The 13778-nt window shown below is 49.9% G+C and overlaps 1 protein-coding gene across 2 annotated transcripts in view; it reads left to right on the plus strand.

The window, feature by feature from the left end:
- The window catches only part of RPH3A (rabphilin 3A), a 39531-nt gene that overhangs the window by 2760 nt on the left and 22993 nt on the right, over nucleotides 1–13778 (plus strand). The window lies entirely within an intron of this gene.

A 13778-nucleotide genomic window follows, 5' to 3' on the forward strand; every position in this document is an offset into this window, starting at 1 on the left:
CACCTCTGTGCTGTTGAAAAGCCTGTTTGGTTCAATGGCAGCAAATGAGAGAAGATTTGGGCTACCATGAGAGAAGCATCGGGCTCTCCTGCATGGCTGGTCTGGATGCACACGTCCATTCTGGCCTTCTCCATGGGAAGTCTCTAGGCAGTCTGCCGTGGATCCAGCCCTGCACATGGCCACATCTTCTCACTGCTTTCATATGTTTCTGGACTCCTTTGTCAGCAATTATCCTAATTCCACATAGCAGAAAACTGCTTTAATTGGAGTGTCCTTCCTGTAGACTTTGGTGCAAACAGCAAACTGGGACTTTTTGTCTGCACTTTGCACACCTTTTCCCCAACAGTGTCAAGCCCTGAGTTTCCACCTTCACCCATCTCCATCGCAGCAGTTGGTGTGTTGGCTAAGAACTGTGATCTGCTTATGTGCCTTCACTCTCCTGGGGTCCTCTTGTTAACCACAAATCCTTCCAGCGACTGGTGGTATTGTAATTAACAGCCTTTTCTGCACATTGCAGTCAATCTGTGTTTCTCATGGCTCATGAGCTTGGGAAAATGCAGTACCTCCAGAGCACCTCTGAATTGCTGTGTGCTGTTGTTCCAGGTGTCCTGCACTGACCTTCTGTTCCACATGTGGCCTTCAGCCATCTCATGTGTGTGATGCTGAGACTGCTGTTGGTCTGCAATAAAGAGATTTGTCTGGATATTGTATGCAATTGGAGATCGATCTCTAAGGGCTCTCCTACAGGGACCTGCCTTCCTGTGTTAACCTTTTGATTCACAGCAGTTTGTAACCATACAGAGCATCAGTGCTGGTACTGAGTTTCTATTAACTTCATTCCATTTCCCAGGCCTAGATCTGCATAGTAATGTCAGTAATTTGAGCAGTCTGCTCCCCAATCCAATTGAATTGATCAGAAGGCTTTGAGGGGTGACTTTCATTGCGGTGATGCGTTTCTGCAGAGTGCAGTTGTTCAGGGGAGAAGCAGTATATTCTGATACACAAATTGCCCTTCTCAGCCATGGGTCACTGGGTGGACTCAGACTGTGATGCTTTCATGAGGGCTGTAAGAAAAATTCGAAGCTTCTTTCCCAAATAGTGCCAGCTGTGGATGAAAACCAGAAGGAAGAACCCAGTGTATTGTCATCAGCCTACAAACAAGTGTCCTCTGTGCTGAGGTGTGACAGTGTGCCCTTTTCCCAAGGGATCCCATTCCCTGCGGCTGCCTCCTGCCCTTGAAGCGTGAAGGTCTTTTGGATGAAAGGTCTGAAAACTGAATGTTGAGGAAAGGAAGACTGGTGTTTGGAGCTTTTTTTTCTTTCTTTCTTTTTTTTTTTTTTTTGCTTGTTTCATGAGGGGTGCAGGAAGAATGGCCATGCTGGTGATGGGCTTCCATCTGCAAGGCTTGCTGCCATTTCCTTGCCCCTTTGCTCAGTGTTTTGGACACACAGCATGCTCAGTGCCCTGGCATTGCCTCAGAAACACCAGGCAAAGGCTTTGTTCCCTTCTGTGCTGCAAGGGGCTGAGTGCTGATGTGTGAGCTCCTGCCCGGGAGCTCAGCAGTGGTTCCCCTGTGCTTAACACACTCAGCTCCGCAGCGCTTGGGGCTGAGTTAAACGTGTTCCCCAGCAGGCTGCAGCCCCACTGCGCTCAACTCTTGGAGACGCAGAGAATAACAGACAGGACTGCTTTGTCAGGTAGATTGTGAAATTAAACACTGCAGAATCTCCAGCTTCTCAAATATTACCCCAGCGGGCAGCATAAGGGCCTAGCATGGGACATTTATGTACGGTTCACCTGGCTGCACGGCCAGCATTGCTCCTGAAAGCCCCACGGCTGCAGAGCTGCATGTATCTGTGCTTTCCATCACTCGGCCTCTCTGCTGGAAACCGTGGTTTATTTGCCTCATCCTCTGCAATCGCTGTGGTGAGCGGACACTGAGCGGCTCGCAGAGCTCCGGACTGGGGCTGCTTCATCACTATTAATAGTTATTTCCTCACTGAGGGGTTTTTATGGCTGCCTGCTTAGGGGAAGGGTTGCTTTCAGCTTCTTTTCCTATCACTCAGATAAATGGTGTGTCAGCTCCGGGATAAATAGGCGAGATGGGGAAGGTGTTGCCATGGTAACACAGGGATTTCGGTGATTGGTATCCATGGAGATTGTTGCTAAATTCTGAACGATTTAAAAGTGCTTTATTTAAAACATAATGAGTGTGCCACTGCCTCTAGTGTGGTGGGAATTGTGTATGTATACACACGTGCATGCGCGGGTGCTTTCAGCTGGCAGCCCTGTGGTGCATCAGAAAGGAAGAGAAGTTATTCTGGGCCATTCAGATGCTGTGAGAGATGGCAGAGGGTCACTGTGAGCCCTCCTGCCCAAAGCTGCCTCCTTAAAGCACCCTGATGGGTGACAGCTGCCCTGCAGTGGGTGGGCACTGCTTTGCAGCCCCTTCTCAGCACTTTGCTGCTGCACCCCCTGTCCATTAGGTAAGAGCTCATCAAACACCTCTCTGAAATGGTCCTGTGCCAGTCAGAGATTCTTTAATTATATTGTTAGTGGGGATGGAAAGCAATGGAAACTTCTTGTTTGGGCATCCTTAATTATTCTACAGTTCTGTGAGTGAACGTGGTGATGTGTTGGAGTTGGAGTGGATGATCTTAGAGGTCCTTTCCAATTCTAATGATTCTCTGGTGTGGCTGTGGCTTGGTTTTTCCTTCTTTACTCTCCAGGATGCAGACCTCAGACCTGTCCAGTTGGAGAAGTTCTGTGTGATGCTGATTCCTTGTGCAGGAGGTACTAAAGACACATTGTTCATTTTCAGTGAAAATAATTGATATTTCGTGCACAGAACTGGTGAGATTGCTGAGCGCTAGCGGCTGGCTTGGTTTAATAGCTGGAATTTCTCATTGCCTTTGAGTCCTGTTAGCCCTGCGTGCTGCACTATGCATGGCAAACCTAAGTACTTGGAGATGTCTCACGTTGCAGCCTGACCTGGGTGCTTTTTGCTGATGCCTGGTGAGACAACAGCAGTAAACATCATGCATAGACAGAAACATTCAGCTACATTAGCTCTGCTTCCTCCGCTGCTGTGGCTCTGCCTCTGAACCACAGCACCTGCTGTAATTTGGGGGGCAGTCAGCACCAAGGGCAATGTTTTGTACCTACTTGAGATATTGAATTATTTCAGAGTTCTGATGGAAATGCAACCCTTTCACGTCCCAGTGCCCAAAGCGAGCAGCACTGAAGCATGGCAGCTTGGGAAGGAAAAGATGCACAGCACTTCGGGACGAGAGCCTGCGTGCTGCCTGGGCTCTGGGGCATGGGATAATGCACCCACCCTGGCAGAGATGCTTTTTTGGGAATGTCTCAATGCTGGCACATGCTGGGGTTTCTTTTTTTTTTTTGTCATTTAGTGCTGAAAAATGAAGTGCATGTGGGCAATCATTACAGCGTCCGAGTTTGTTAAAGGATCTTTTTATTCGCCAATTTGCACAGCTCCCTTTCCAGGCTGCTGGGCATGATAAAATACAGCCATTCTGCCTGTCAGGGAGATAATTGGTTGGCATTATGAATCATAAAAGTATGTTCCCCCCTGGAATTTTATCCTGACACTTGATTTAATTTTTCCTGACATCACATCCATTATATTGCATCGTCTCGCTCTCGATAGTTAAATTTGTGGGCTCGCAGTAAGGACCAACAGGTTACTTAAGGAACAAAGCTGCTGTTAGTGAGAGGGTTGGCTCTGTGCTGAGGAAGCCCTTTCTCTTCTTTTGAGGAAAATCATCACCAAAAAACCCATTACAGAAGTGCCAGTGGGAAGGTAGGATCTCCAAATCTGCCAGTGCCCCACAGGCTGCGTTGCCTGGGGATGGGTGGTGGGAAGGGCTGCACTGACCTTCATTACAACATCACTTTTGGAGGCAACGGATCATCACAGAATGGCTTGGGTTGGAAGGGGCCTCAAAGATGATCCGTTTCCAACCCTCCTGCTGTGGGCAGGGCTGTCAACCACTGCATCAGGCACAGGGTCAGGCTGCCCAGGGCCCCATCCAACCTGGCTTTGAACACCTCTGGATGGGGCATCCCAAGAGCTCCATCGGAAGGATAAGGGATAGGTTTTTGTTTTACCCAGCCTTCATATTGCTGTGCTCTCAGCACTCCTAGCACAAGGTGACAGTGGGTGTTCTCCCAAAAAATGGGACAGCAGCATTGGCCTCTGTGCAGAGTGCACCCCAGGGTCCTCCTTGTTTGTGTGAGACCCTTCCCAAGGCCATGGTTCAGCCCCAAAGGTGCAGGGATGGGATGAGGAGCTGGAATCAACTGTGTCCCCAGGGCCCCCCTACAGCTCCCTCCCTCCTGGCACATCCGCCTCTCACGCAGCCTGCTAATTAGTGCGAGTGTAGCATCCTATTAATTGCAGCGATTGTGATGTTTAGATTTCTGGGTTAATTGGTAATATCTGGCGTAGCATTTTTTCCCTCCGGGTATTTCTGATCGCAGTAATTAACCTCCCCCATTCGGCAGAGCAGGCTTTCAGCACTGAGCTCTCCAGCTGCCTGCAGTGAGGATGCTGGGGGGACTTTTCTGGGGGGACTATGCTATGGGATGTGGTTTTTAATCCTAGTATCATAGAATGACTTGAGTTGGATAATCCTTCAGGATAACTCATTCTGATGTCTCACAGAGGGTCTGTATGCTGAGCATCTCCTCACCCAGGGGGCTGTAGACAGAGGGCTCCTATGGATGGCATCCCAACTGCATGGAACTGAGAGGCAGATGCATCCCCCTGGAGGTCCCAGCTCGCCTCTGAATGGCTGGGAAATGGGCACAGCATTAGTCCTGCAGAGAGCAAAGGGACTCAGTGAAATCTGTCCCCTCCGTGTGTTTATTTGGATTGTCCTCAGGAAGCACAGCAAAGCAGAGGCCATGCTGATTTGCCTTTATGCTTGCAACATTAAAACTGCTGCCGTGCTGCGTGTCTTTAGGCAGAAGCTGGATCGTTACAGCTTTGCTTCCGTGTTATTTCTGTAGTGACAAATGGGAGGTGAAGATGGGACAAGGAGTGCCAAGCCTGGCAGTGTAATTACAGCTCCCTTCCATTTCCCCATCCCCTCCTGCAGCCTGGTGGTAAACGATGATGGATGCTTTGCTCTGGCTACTGGCTGGGTCTGAAGGTTGGGAAATGGGATGGAAGCAGATCTGTAAAGGTCAGCGTGTCGTTTTCACTCTGCTTTCCTTCTGCCCTATGGCTCCAGCCATAAGGGGATCTGTAAAAACCTTGCTCTTTGTGTGCTGCTGGGATCCTGATTGCTTTTTCATTGATTGCACAAGCAGCGTCTGAGGTTGGCAGGTGAAGTGCAGTGGGACAGCCCCTGTGCTGGATATCTTCGTACCATTCCAAAAAGGCAAGAGGGACAAAAAACAGGGCCCAGGCTGTGCTCAACCAACAGATATTCCAAGACTTCCTTAATGTTCCAAGTCGATATTCCCCAATTTTTTAGGAATATGCTCTTTCCCACCCTTTAAAGCTGCCCTCCTTCCAACTGTGAGATCTTTAGCCAACAGGTCTACCTGCAGCAATCTTCTTGCTACCAATAAGTGTTTGATATTTAAGATATGTTTCCTGCTGAGCATAAGCTGTGAGCTGTACCCTGGGGGGCAGGGGAAGGTGATTGACAAGCCTGGAGCTGTAGCGTAAAAGCCTCTGTCTGCGGTCCTTGTGCTTGCAGCAAAACCCCAGACAAAAGGCTGGGATTTCAAAGGTGCTGAGCAGAGACTGCTGCAGAGCTTTAGAGGCGTTGCTCTTGATTTCCACCAGCCTGAGGAACCATCCTTTGAAAATCCCAGCTTAGTCCAAGCCACACCACAGCTTGCTTTATTTTTTAATTGGTGTTTTATTCATTTTCTATTTTAAATTGCAGGAAAAGTGGAGATGTGAGGCGCAGAAGGGCTGCTGGCCCTGTGTGTTCCAAGGCAAGCTGAGGACAGAATGCTTTCTCTCAATCTGGAGAACACCCTCAGCTTGCTTTCGGCAGGATAAGTGATTATGAAGTGAATGGAAGTAATTCTCTACTGTCTCAGAGTTATTGACTTTGCAATGATCCTGTGATTATTATTATTTTCTAGTCAGAGCGGGGAGGTGCGCGCTGAGCTGACTGCAGGTGTCTGTCTTAGGGCTGGCACACCAAGCTGCCTTCCATTGTCCCCATCATTATCTGTCTGCTTACTTCTCTATTTTTATTGTATTTTACAGGATATTTGCTCCCCCCCTCCAACTGAGCTAAAGCAGTGTTTCAGGGGACCTGGTTGTTGGGCATGGTGGTGATGGGTGGGGGTTGGCCTTGGTGATCTTAGAGGTCTTTTCCAGTCTTAATGACTGTAATTCAAATTGAATTGGCAGATGTGTAATTAATGGCACAGCTTAATGCAGTGAGTGGAGGAAGCTTAGTGTGTGGAGGAAAAGTGGGAGGTTTGCACTCTTGGTGACGGTTTGTTGTTGGGCTGATGAACCTCTCATATCCTCCCAAGGCTCAGAGCCACTGCTGTAGGCTTTGCCCTCATGCTGTGGAACTGAGGTGTCTGTGAGCATCTGGCCAGTGACTAACACAGTGAACGTGTCTTTCGTGTTCTTTCCTCCTGCCTCTGCCTAGAGGAGGATGACAGGAGAAGCGTGGGAGGACAGGATGGCCAGAGCCCTGAGGACAGCCATCAGAGCCTGAGCTTGGGGCTACTGGTGGATGAGCAGCACATATGTGCCCTGGCTGTGCTTTGTCCCGCTGGTTTTCTTAGAATCATAAAGGTTGGAAAAGACCACTAAGATCAACTCCAACTGCTGTAGGCTGTACTGGCCCCATAGGTCTTCAGTTGTTGCATCTCCAGAGGTGGTGATGTGCCTGCAGCCCTCCGTTGTGTTCATATGGCTTTCAGTGTGCAGCCGAATTTCCAATGCTTTCCTCTTCTGAGTGTGCTAATTTCTGGTTGCCTGTTGCAGAGTTTGCTACTGATTTCCCTGGAGGGGAATAAAAACTCAGGCAGAAATACAGCGTGGAAAATAACTGTCACTGAGCACATGCATTGCAGAGGCTGGAACCCCACTGGAACACGGCAATGTGTGCGTGCCTCCAGGTACAATGAGGAGAGAGAACCCCTAAATTACTTCCACTAGATATCTCCTCTTTCCCCAACCCTCCATATTGATGGATTTTGAGGCCAGAAGGGATCTTTTTATCTGAGTCCTGATATTACCCTGCAATAAATCACGGCCCCAACTGGAGCAGATCAGCAAGAGGAAAAAAGTATCGAACGTGGCTTTGAGGAATTGGCTTCTTATTTAACTATCAGGGAGAAATTCTTTACTCAGAGGGTGCTGAGGCCCTGGCATTGCTGTCCAGAGCTGTGGGTGCCTGAGGCCATGGATGGGCCCTGGGCAACCTGAGCTGGGAGCAGCCAGCCCACGGCAGGGGGATGGAATTGGGGGATCTTTCAGGTCCCCTCCAACCTCAGCCATTCTATGATTCTATGAACCATTCCCAGGGCAGGTGAATGCACCCCAGTGCTCACAAGGTGCCTGCTGAGGCTCTTAGGGGTGCTCCTGCACTCCTCACCAACCCCCTGCACAGCATCCCGCTGGTGGGCTCTGCTTCCCTCTCTGACATTTGGGCAGCTGTTAAGCAGCTGTTTAGAAACCTATCTGGGTCGGTGCTGATTTTTATATTGTTCCAGCTTCTCCATCAAAATGTCATCTGCAGCTGCATGCAACGCCCGGTTGTATTAGTAAACTAATTTTGGAGTCTCATAAAAGGATCAGGTTGGTTTAATGAAATCTGCTTTTCATAAACCCGTGATGATTGGCACTAATTAAATTTCACCTCTTCATTAAGTGGGGCCTGTTTCGGCTGTGCTGTTGTTTTTGCCTGGCTTCAATGTCAGACCAACAGGTTGGAAGATGACATGGGGTTGTTTCAACACTGGAAAATCATTCATTTGTCATGCAGGTGTGGTGGTGCCCCATCCCTGCAGACACCCAAGGTCAGGGGACGGGGCTGTGAGCACTGATAGAGCTGTGGGTGTCCCTGAGCACTGCAGGCAGTGGGAACAGATGGTCTTTGGGGTCCCTTCAACTCAGGAGTTGCTGCTCCTGGTTCCTTTCTTTTTATTTTTTCTTCCCTGGGTTTAAATTTGCTTTATGGTCCCTTCTGTCTGTACCTGGCTGCAGGGAGAAACCCAAATCTCTGTTTCTGAAATGAAAGGGAAGGGGAAGGGAAGAAAAAAAAGAAAGGGGAAAAGAGAAAGAGGGAGGAAAATAAGGGAAGCGTAAGAAAAAGGGCTAAAGAAAAAAGGAGACCTGTAGGCAGGGGCTGAATCGGGGATTTAGGGAAAGTGCAGGCAGAATTAAGAAGAGAGAATAGCACGGAAATCTGAATTTATGCCACGGACTCATGTCCAGATGCTTCAGGGAGGCACGTACAGCCCCAGCATGGTGCAGGGGGTCGGGATGCGGAGTGCTGTGTGAGCTGTGCAGGCACAGCAGGGGGCTTGTTGACAAACGCATCCTACAGAATCTGCCTCTGGCAAGCTTTTTTATGCCTTTGGATTATGCTCCTGTGGTGCATTTGGGAAGTTAGTGGATCGTTTTATGGAGGGGGGAAAAACCCATCTCCTTTGAGAGGATGTGTTATGTTTCTTAAACTGCGCTGCAAGAGTTGTGAGTGCTTTCAACGTGATGTGCTCTGAATTACTGCGTTGGGTTTGTTCCCTTCTGCAGCCTGGGGCAGAGAGATGAGAGGATAAGGGCTGGGAAATGCCTTTTCCTGCAGGAAATGTGCACCCAATGGCTCAGCTGAGAGGAGGTGCTGCTCAGGAGGGCTGGGAGGTTGGAGCGTCGCCTTCTGCTGCTGCCTTGGGATATGGAGCCAAGCTGTGGGGAAGGCATTGCAACATCCCCACTGCACCAGGCCCAGAATGCCCATGTTCACTCCCTTTGGATGCACTATCCCATCTTTGTTAGCTTTTGGACTGTTTAACAGTTTATCCTGGATCGTGTTTTTGGGCTCATGGGGGGAAAGGAAAGAAAAGAGAGGAGAATTCCCAGCATCTCTCCTCCCATTGCATGCTCTAACCAAACCCAGGGCAGCCCTTTGGTTGCACCTGCTATTGCCCTCACTGGGCAATTATTGATCTCACTGGGCAATAAAGCCAATGCAGAACAAAGTGGGCCAGGAGCGTTAGGTTGCAGTAAAGCATCGAAATGGATGAATGATAAAAGCAATAGTGCAGGAAGAAAACAGCACCATGATTTGCTGCACTGGGATTTATTTCCAAAAGTTCCTTTTAAACCCAAAAGCGCAGTCTTCCACTGCTTTCCTTTCCCTGCCACGATGCTGGGGGTGAGCTGTCCTGCTCTGGCAGCACCCTTTGGAAGCTCAGAGGATGCTCTGACCTCCCCTGCATCCCTGCCTCTAACCCAGGGCAGCACCAGCTGCTGCCCCGGCCCTATTTTGGAACCTGCAGTGGTGGGGCAGCCTTGGCCCCCCCAGCTCCTTGGGATGGCTCCTGGTGCCAGCAGAGCCCTGGAGGGATTGCTGTGTCACCACATCCTGAGTGACACAGCCCTGCTCCCCTGCACTGCGGAGCAGATGGAAACGTGCTGTCCTTCTGTCTCCTGCTCTTGTACAATTCCACCAACAAGCTTTATTCTTGTTTTAAATCCTTCTGAGTGGGGAAGCTTCAATGAATTTTAAATAAGCTCTTGGAGCTGTGCATTAAAACCTAATGAGGCAGTGTACCAGTGATGCACCTGAGGAGTAATTGTGGGAATGTAAAGGGTGGCTTTGGGCTGAGGCTGGTGGTGCAAATCCATCCCTGCTGGGCTCTTTGCTTTCTTCTCACTGCCCTGGGGACAGCATGCTTTTACTTCCCTTTTTTAACTACTTGATGGCGTGCCATACCAAGCTGTCAACTGGGCAGATGTCCTCCCAGTGTGCAGTTCTTCTCCTGGGTGCCCAATTTGGCTGTCTCAGGGCTGGAGTTTGACTTCATGATGCAACACCAAGGAGGATGGAAAATCCCTTCTGTTGATTGAGATCTGCTGCTGCTCCTCAGTGTTGTCAGGTTGGTGGTACATCTCACCATGGTTATCCACTCCTTGGCAAATGAGTTGGGTGGCCATAGTACTGTAGAGTCACAGAATCATTAAGGTTGAAAAAGATCTCTAAGATCTCCGTCCCCAACTCATCACCCCATGTTGCCGAGTCCCTCATCTCCTCATTTCTTGAACATCTCAAGGGATGGTGATCCCACTGCTTCCCTGGGCAGCCCCTTCCAACGCCTCGCAACCTGTTGGGATGTGGGGAAAATGGGCCCAGTGTGTTCTGTGATTCGCTGTGGTTTGAGACATCAGCACCTGTGGGTGTAGCAATGGGATGCTCAACCCTTTTGATTCACAGAGCATCTCTTCCCAGCCTGCCTGCTCCCCCTGCCCTCCCCCCTCCCCCCCCCAAAAAAAAAAACAAAAAACAGCTCTGCATGGCTGCTCTGCCACCTTGTTGCAGAAAGGGTTCATCAAGGGTTTCAAAGGTAATTAAAGCTCCTCGAGCAGTGATGCAAGCACTTGGCTGCAGCTGGACGGAGAGGAAGGCAAAGTGTGAATTTGGAGATAAAAATGAAGCTGAGTTGCTGCAAGGATTGCATTGAGGTGGGGAGTGTGATGGTGGGTGGGAAGGGGCTGGTGCTCCTCTGAAATTGCTGTTTCCACCACGTCCCCAACTTCTGTTGTTAATTTAGTGGCCGACTCTGCAGCAGATAAATCCAGGGCAGGTTTGTAAATGCTGCATTGCTGGCAGCCAAAACACAAATATGCCCTGAACTGCTGCCAAGCAGCCAAAAAAAAAAAAAAAAAAAAAAAGGCAGAAAAGCTCAGTGATGGGATTTACAGCCTTGGAAAAGAGCAGGCTGCAGTGGGCTCTTGGGCATTGCTCTTAGAGCATGGGGAGGAAAAACCCAGAGCTGTCCCAGCACCTGAGGATCCTCAAAGAGAAACCCCAGCCCCCATCCTGTGTTGTAAGGTCTTTTTCCTTCCCAGAGGGCCTGGCACTGGGGATGCTTTTGCCAAAGCTCAGGCTTGGAACTTCACTGCCTGAGCTCCTCCTATGTCCACAGAAAAGAGGAGAAAAGAAATGGCCGCGTCCATCCATGGCCATGGAGCACGAGGAAATGTGGCACAGGGAGAGATTCCCATGCAGCTGTTCTCCCCCAGCCCTTGGTGCTGAGTCCCAGGGTGCACGGGCACAATGCTCAGCCACAGTGGAACCACTGCTTGGTGGAGGTGTGTTGGTCCCAATGGGGATGGGGAGCTGGCAGCTGATTTTAGATTTAATTTTTTTTTTTTAAAGCACTGATTTTTAGCAGTATGTTAATCTCTGTGTTATCTTCAACCATCCAAGGTCCTGCTTGTCATTCCTTCCAGACGCCACTCCCGTGCCATCAGGGGAACATCCCCATAGGGCCCCTTGTGGGTTTTAACCATGATTGCTTCTCCCCTCTGGAAGCAAGGCACTTTCTGCCTGGCTTGACGCAGGAAGCAAAGGGCTGAGCAACGCAGCATAAAAAGAGAAGACAACTTTAAAAAAAGGCAGAAAAAGGCTTAGAAGCCCCCCAAACCCAAAGAGAAATAAGAGAGAAACTCAGGAGGGTGAAACCCCTAGGATGGGACCAGCTTTGGGGCAGAGGTCCCTTTGGTGTGCCTATGCACTGCAGGATCCCATCATTTCGGAGTGCAGTATCACCCTGCCCAGCCCACAACAGACATTGCTGAGGTCGGGGCGGATCTGGTTGGCAGCCCATCACCCCGCACCCCTTCTCCCTTGGCTGGCGGCTGCAGCAGCCGGAGCATCACAACCCACGGCCGCGGGGAACAGGCAAGGGAGAGGCTCTATTTTAATGCACCGCTGTGGGTTGGTGACCTAGAAAAGCAGCTCGCAGAGCAAGAGTGTGAAGTCCAACCTCCCCCGCTGCCAGCGTTGCTGCTGAGCGTGGGGTGACCTATATAAAGCAGTGCAGGAGGCATCGAGGGGTCCTGGGCACTATGGAGGGGATGGGAGATGGCTAAGATGCACAATAACACAACAGCCCCGCACTGGCTGGGATGCATCTCCGTCGCGGCGTATCGCGGCAATGCATCATGTCGGAAACATCTTGGCACTGCTGTAGGAAACGCCACCGATTCATGGATTGGAGGGGAGATGGAGCTCCTTTTCTTCCTCTGCTCAACGAGCCCCATGAAATGATGTCAATGTTATGAAGCTCACAGCCGTGTGCGCTCTGCAGCCCCTAAAAGAGAACGAAGCGCGGTTATTCCCATAGCAGTCGGTTTCTGAGCTGCTGCACCCAGCCGAGCGGAAGATACGCCAATTAATTAAATCAGTAAATAAGTTATACTAATCCCATTAACAAAAGAGGAGTTGGAGATTAAATCTTTTATGGTACTGACTGAAAAAATTAATGTTGCCCGTCTTTTAGGAAATATATTCTTTCCCTCACCTCGCCAAGGATAATAGTGCTGTTATATAGGACAGAACGTTATCTGGAATGAAAAATGAATGTAAAACTAGCACATCTCTTATTAAAAGATTGTAATGGAGTGGTTGCAACAATGTGGGGCTGGCTGAGCCTGGGGCTGTGCAGTGCTGCCAGGGAGTGTACCAGGGCTGCCTGCAGGATTTGGAGTCTTCATGGGTGTCACTGTGCCACAGTGCTGGGGTGGAAAATGTTTGCAAAGCCTCCACTCCTCCTCTCCCTGCTGCAAGAGCTGACTTTTGGCTTTTGCGCACACACCCATCTCCTGGGTATCCCAAACTGGGGTCTCATTTGTGGTTTATGGACATGGTTGTGGGCATGGTGGTGGACGTGGTCTTTTCCATCCTTCATCATTCAGTGGTGCCACGGGATTCCCAGGGGTGCCAAAGGACTCCAGGTCATGCCATAGGATGCCCAATGGTGCCATGGGGCATCTAGTGGTGCCATGGAACTCTCAATTGTGCCATGGGATACCCAGTGGTGCCAAAGAAGTCCCAGTGGTGCTATGAGACTTCCAGGGGTCCAAAAGACTCCTGATCATGCCATAGGACACACAGTGGTGCTGTAGGACTCCATGGGATGGAGACAGCCTCCGTCCATGCAGTGACGGCTTAGCCAGCCCCATGGCATGTGCCACGCGCTTGTGGGATATAATGAACCCGTGACAATTAGAGATCCCACAGCCACGGAAACAAACCTGAGAGGAAATAAACCCCTACCACTGCCTGGCTTTGATCTGCTGCATGAGACACCAGACTGCCAAAATGTATTTATAATTCAACAAAATCCAAGGCGGCTCCTTTATTTTTAGAGCAGGGGCTGTCGGCTGCGCGGGGAATGGAAGTGCCAGGCTCTCAGAACAGATAATTGCAGGTGTTCCTCTCTGCCTTGCTGGAGAGCACGTTTTAGAGCTGCTTTTCACATTTCTGCAGACGCTTTTTCTTTTCTGACTCCCCGAGGAGGTGTCAGGGCACATCAGCTTTACAGCACCGTGCTCGTCTCTCGCACTGCTTTGCATAAGCACCATAAATAAAAATCCATGGGTGTGTGGGAGCAGAAGGAGATGTCCGTCAAGCATCAGTGAGAATGCCAATCAAAACCCAACCCTGAGTGGAGGAACCCGTCCCATGATGAAGGCAGGAGTGTGCTCCGTCCTTCTGCTGTTCTCTATCTTCCTTTTTTTTTTTTTTTTTGGTGAAAAA

This window comes from Meleagris gallopavo, chromosome 17 (assembly GCF_905368555.1).
Source record: "Meleagris gallopavo chromosome 17, MGAL_WU_HG_1.1, whole genome shotgun sequence".
NCBI classification, from domain to species: Eukaryota; Metazoa; Chordata; class Aves; order Galliformes; family Phasianidae; genus Meleagris; species Meleagris gallopavo.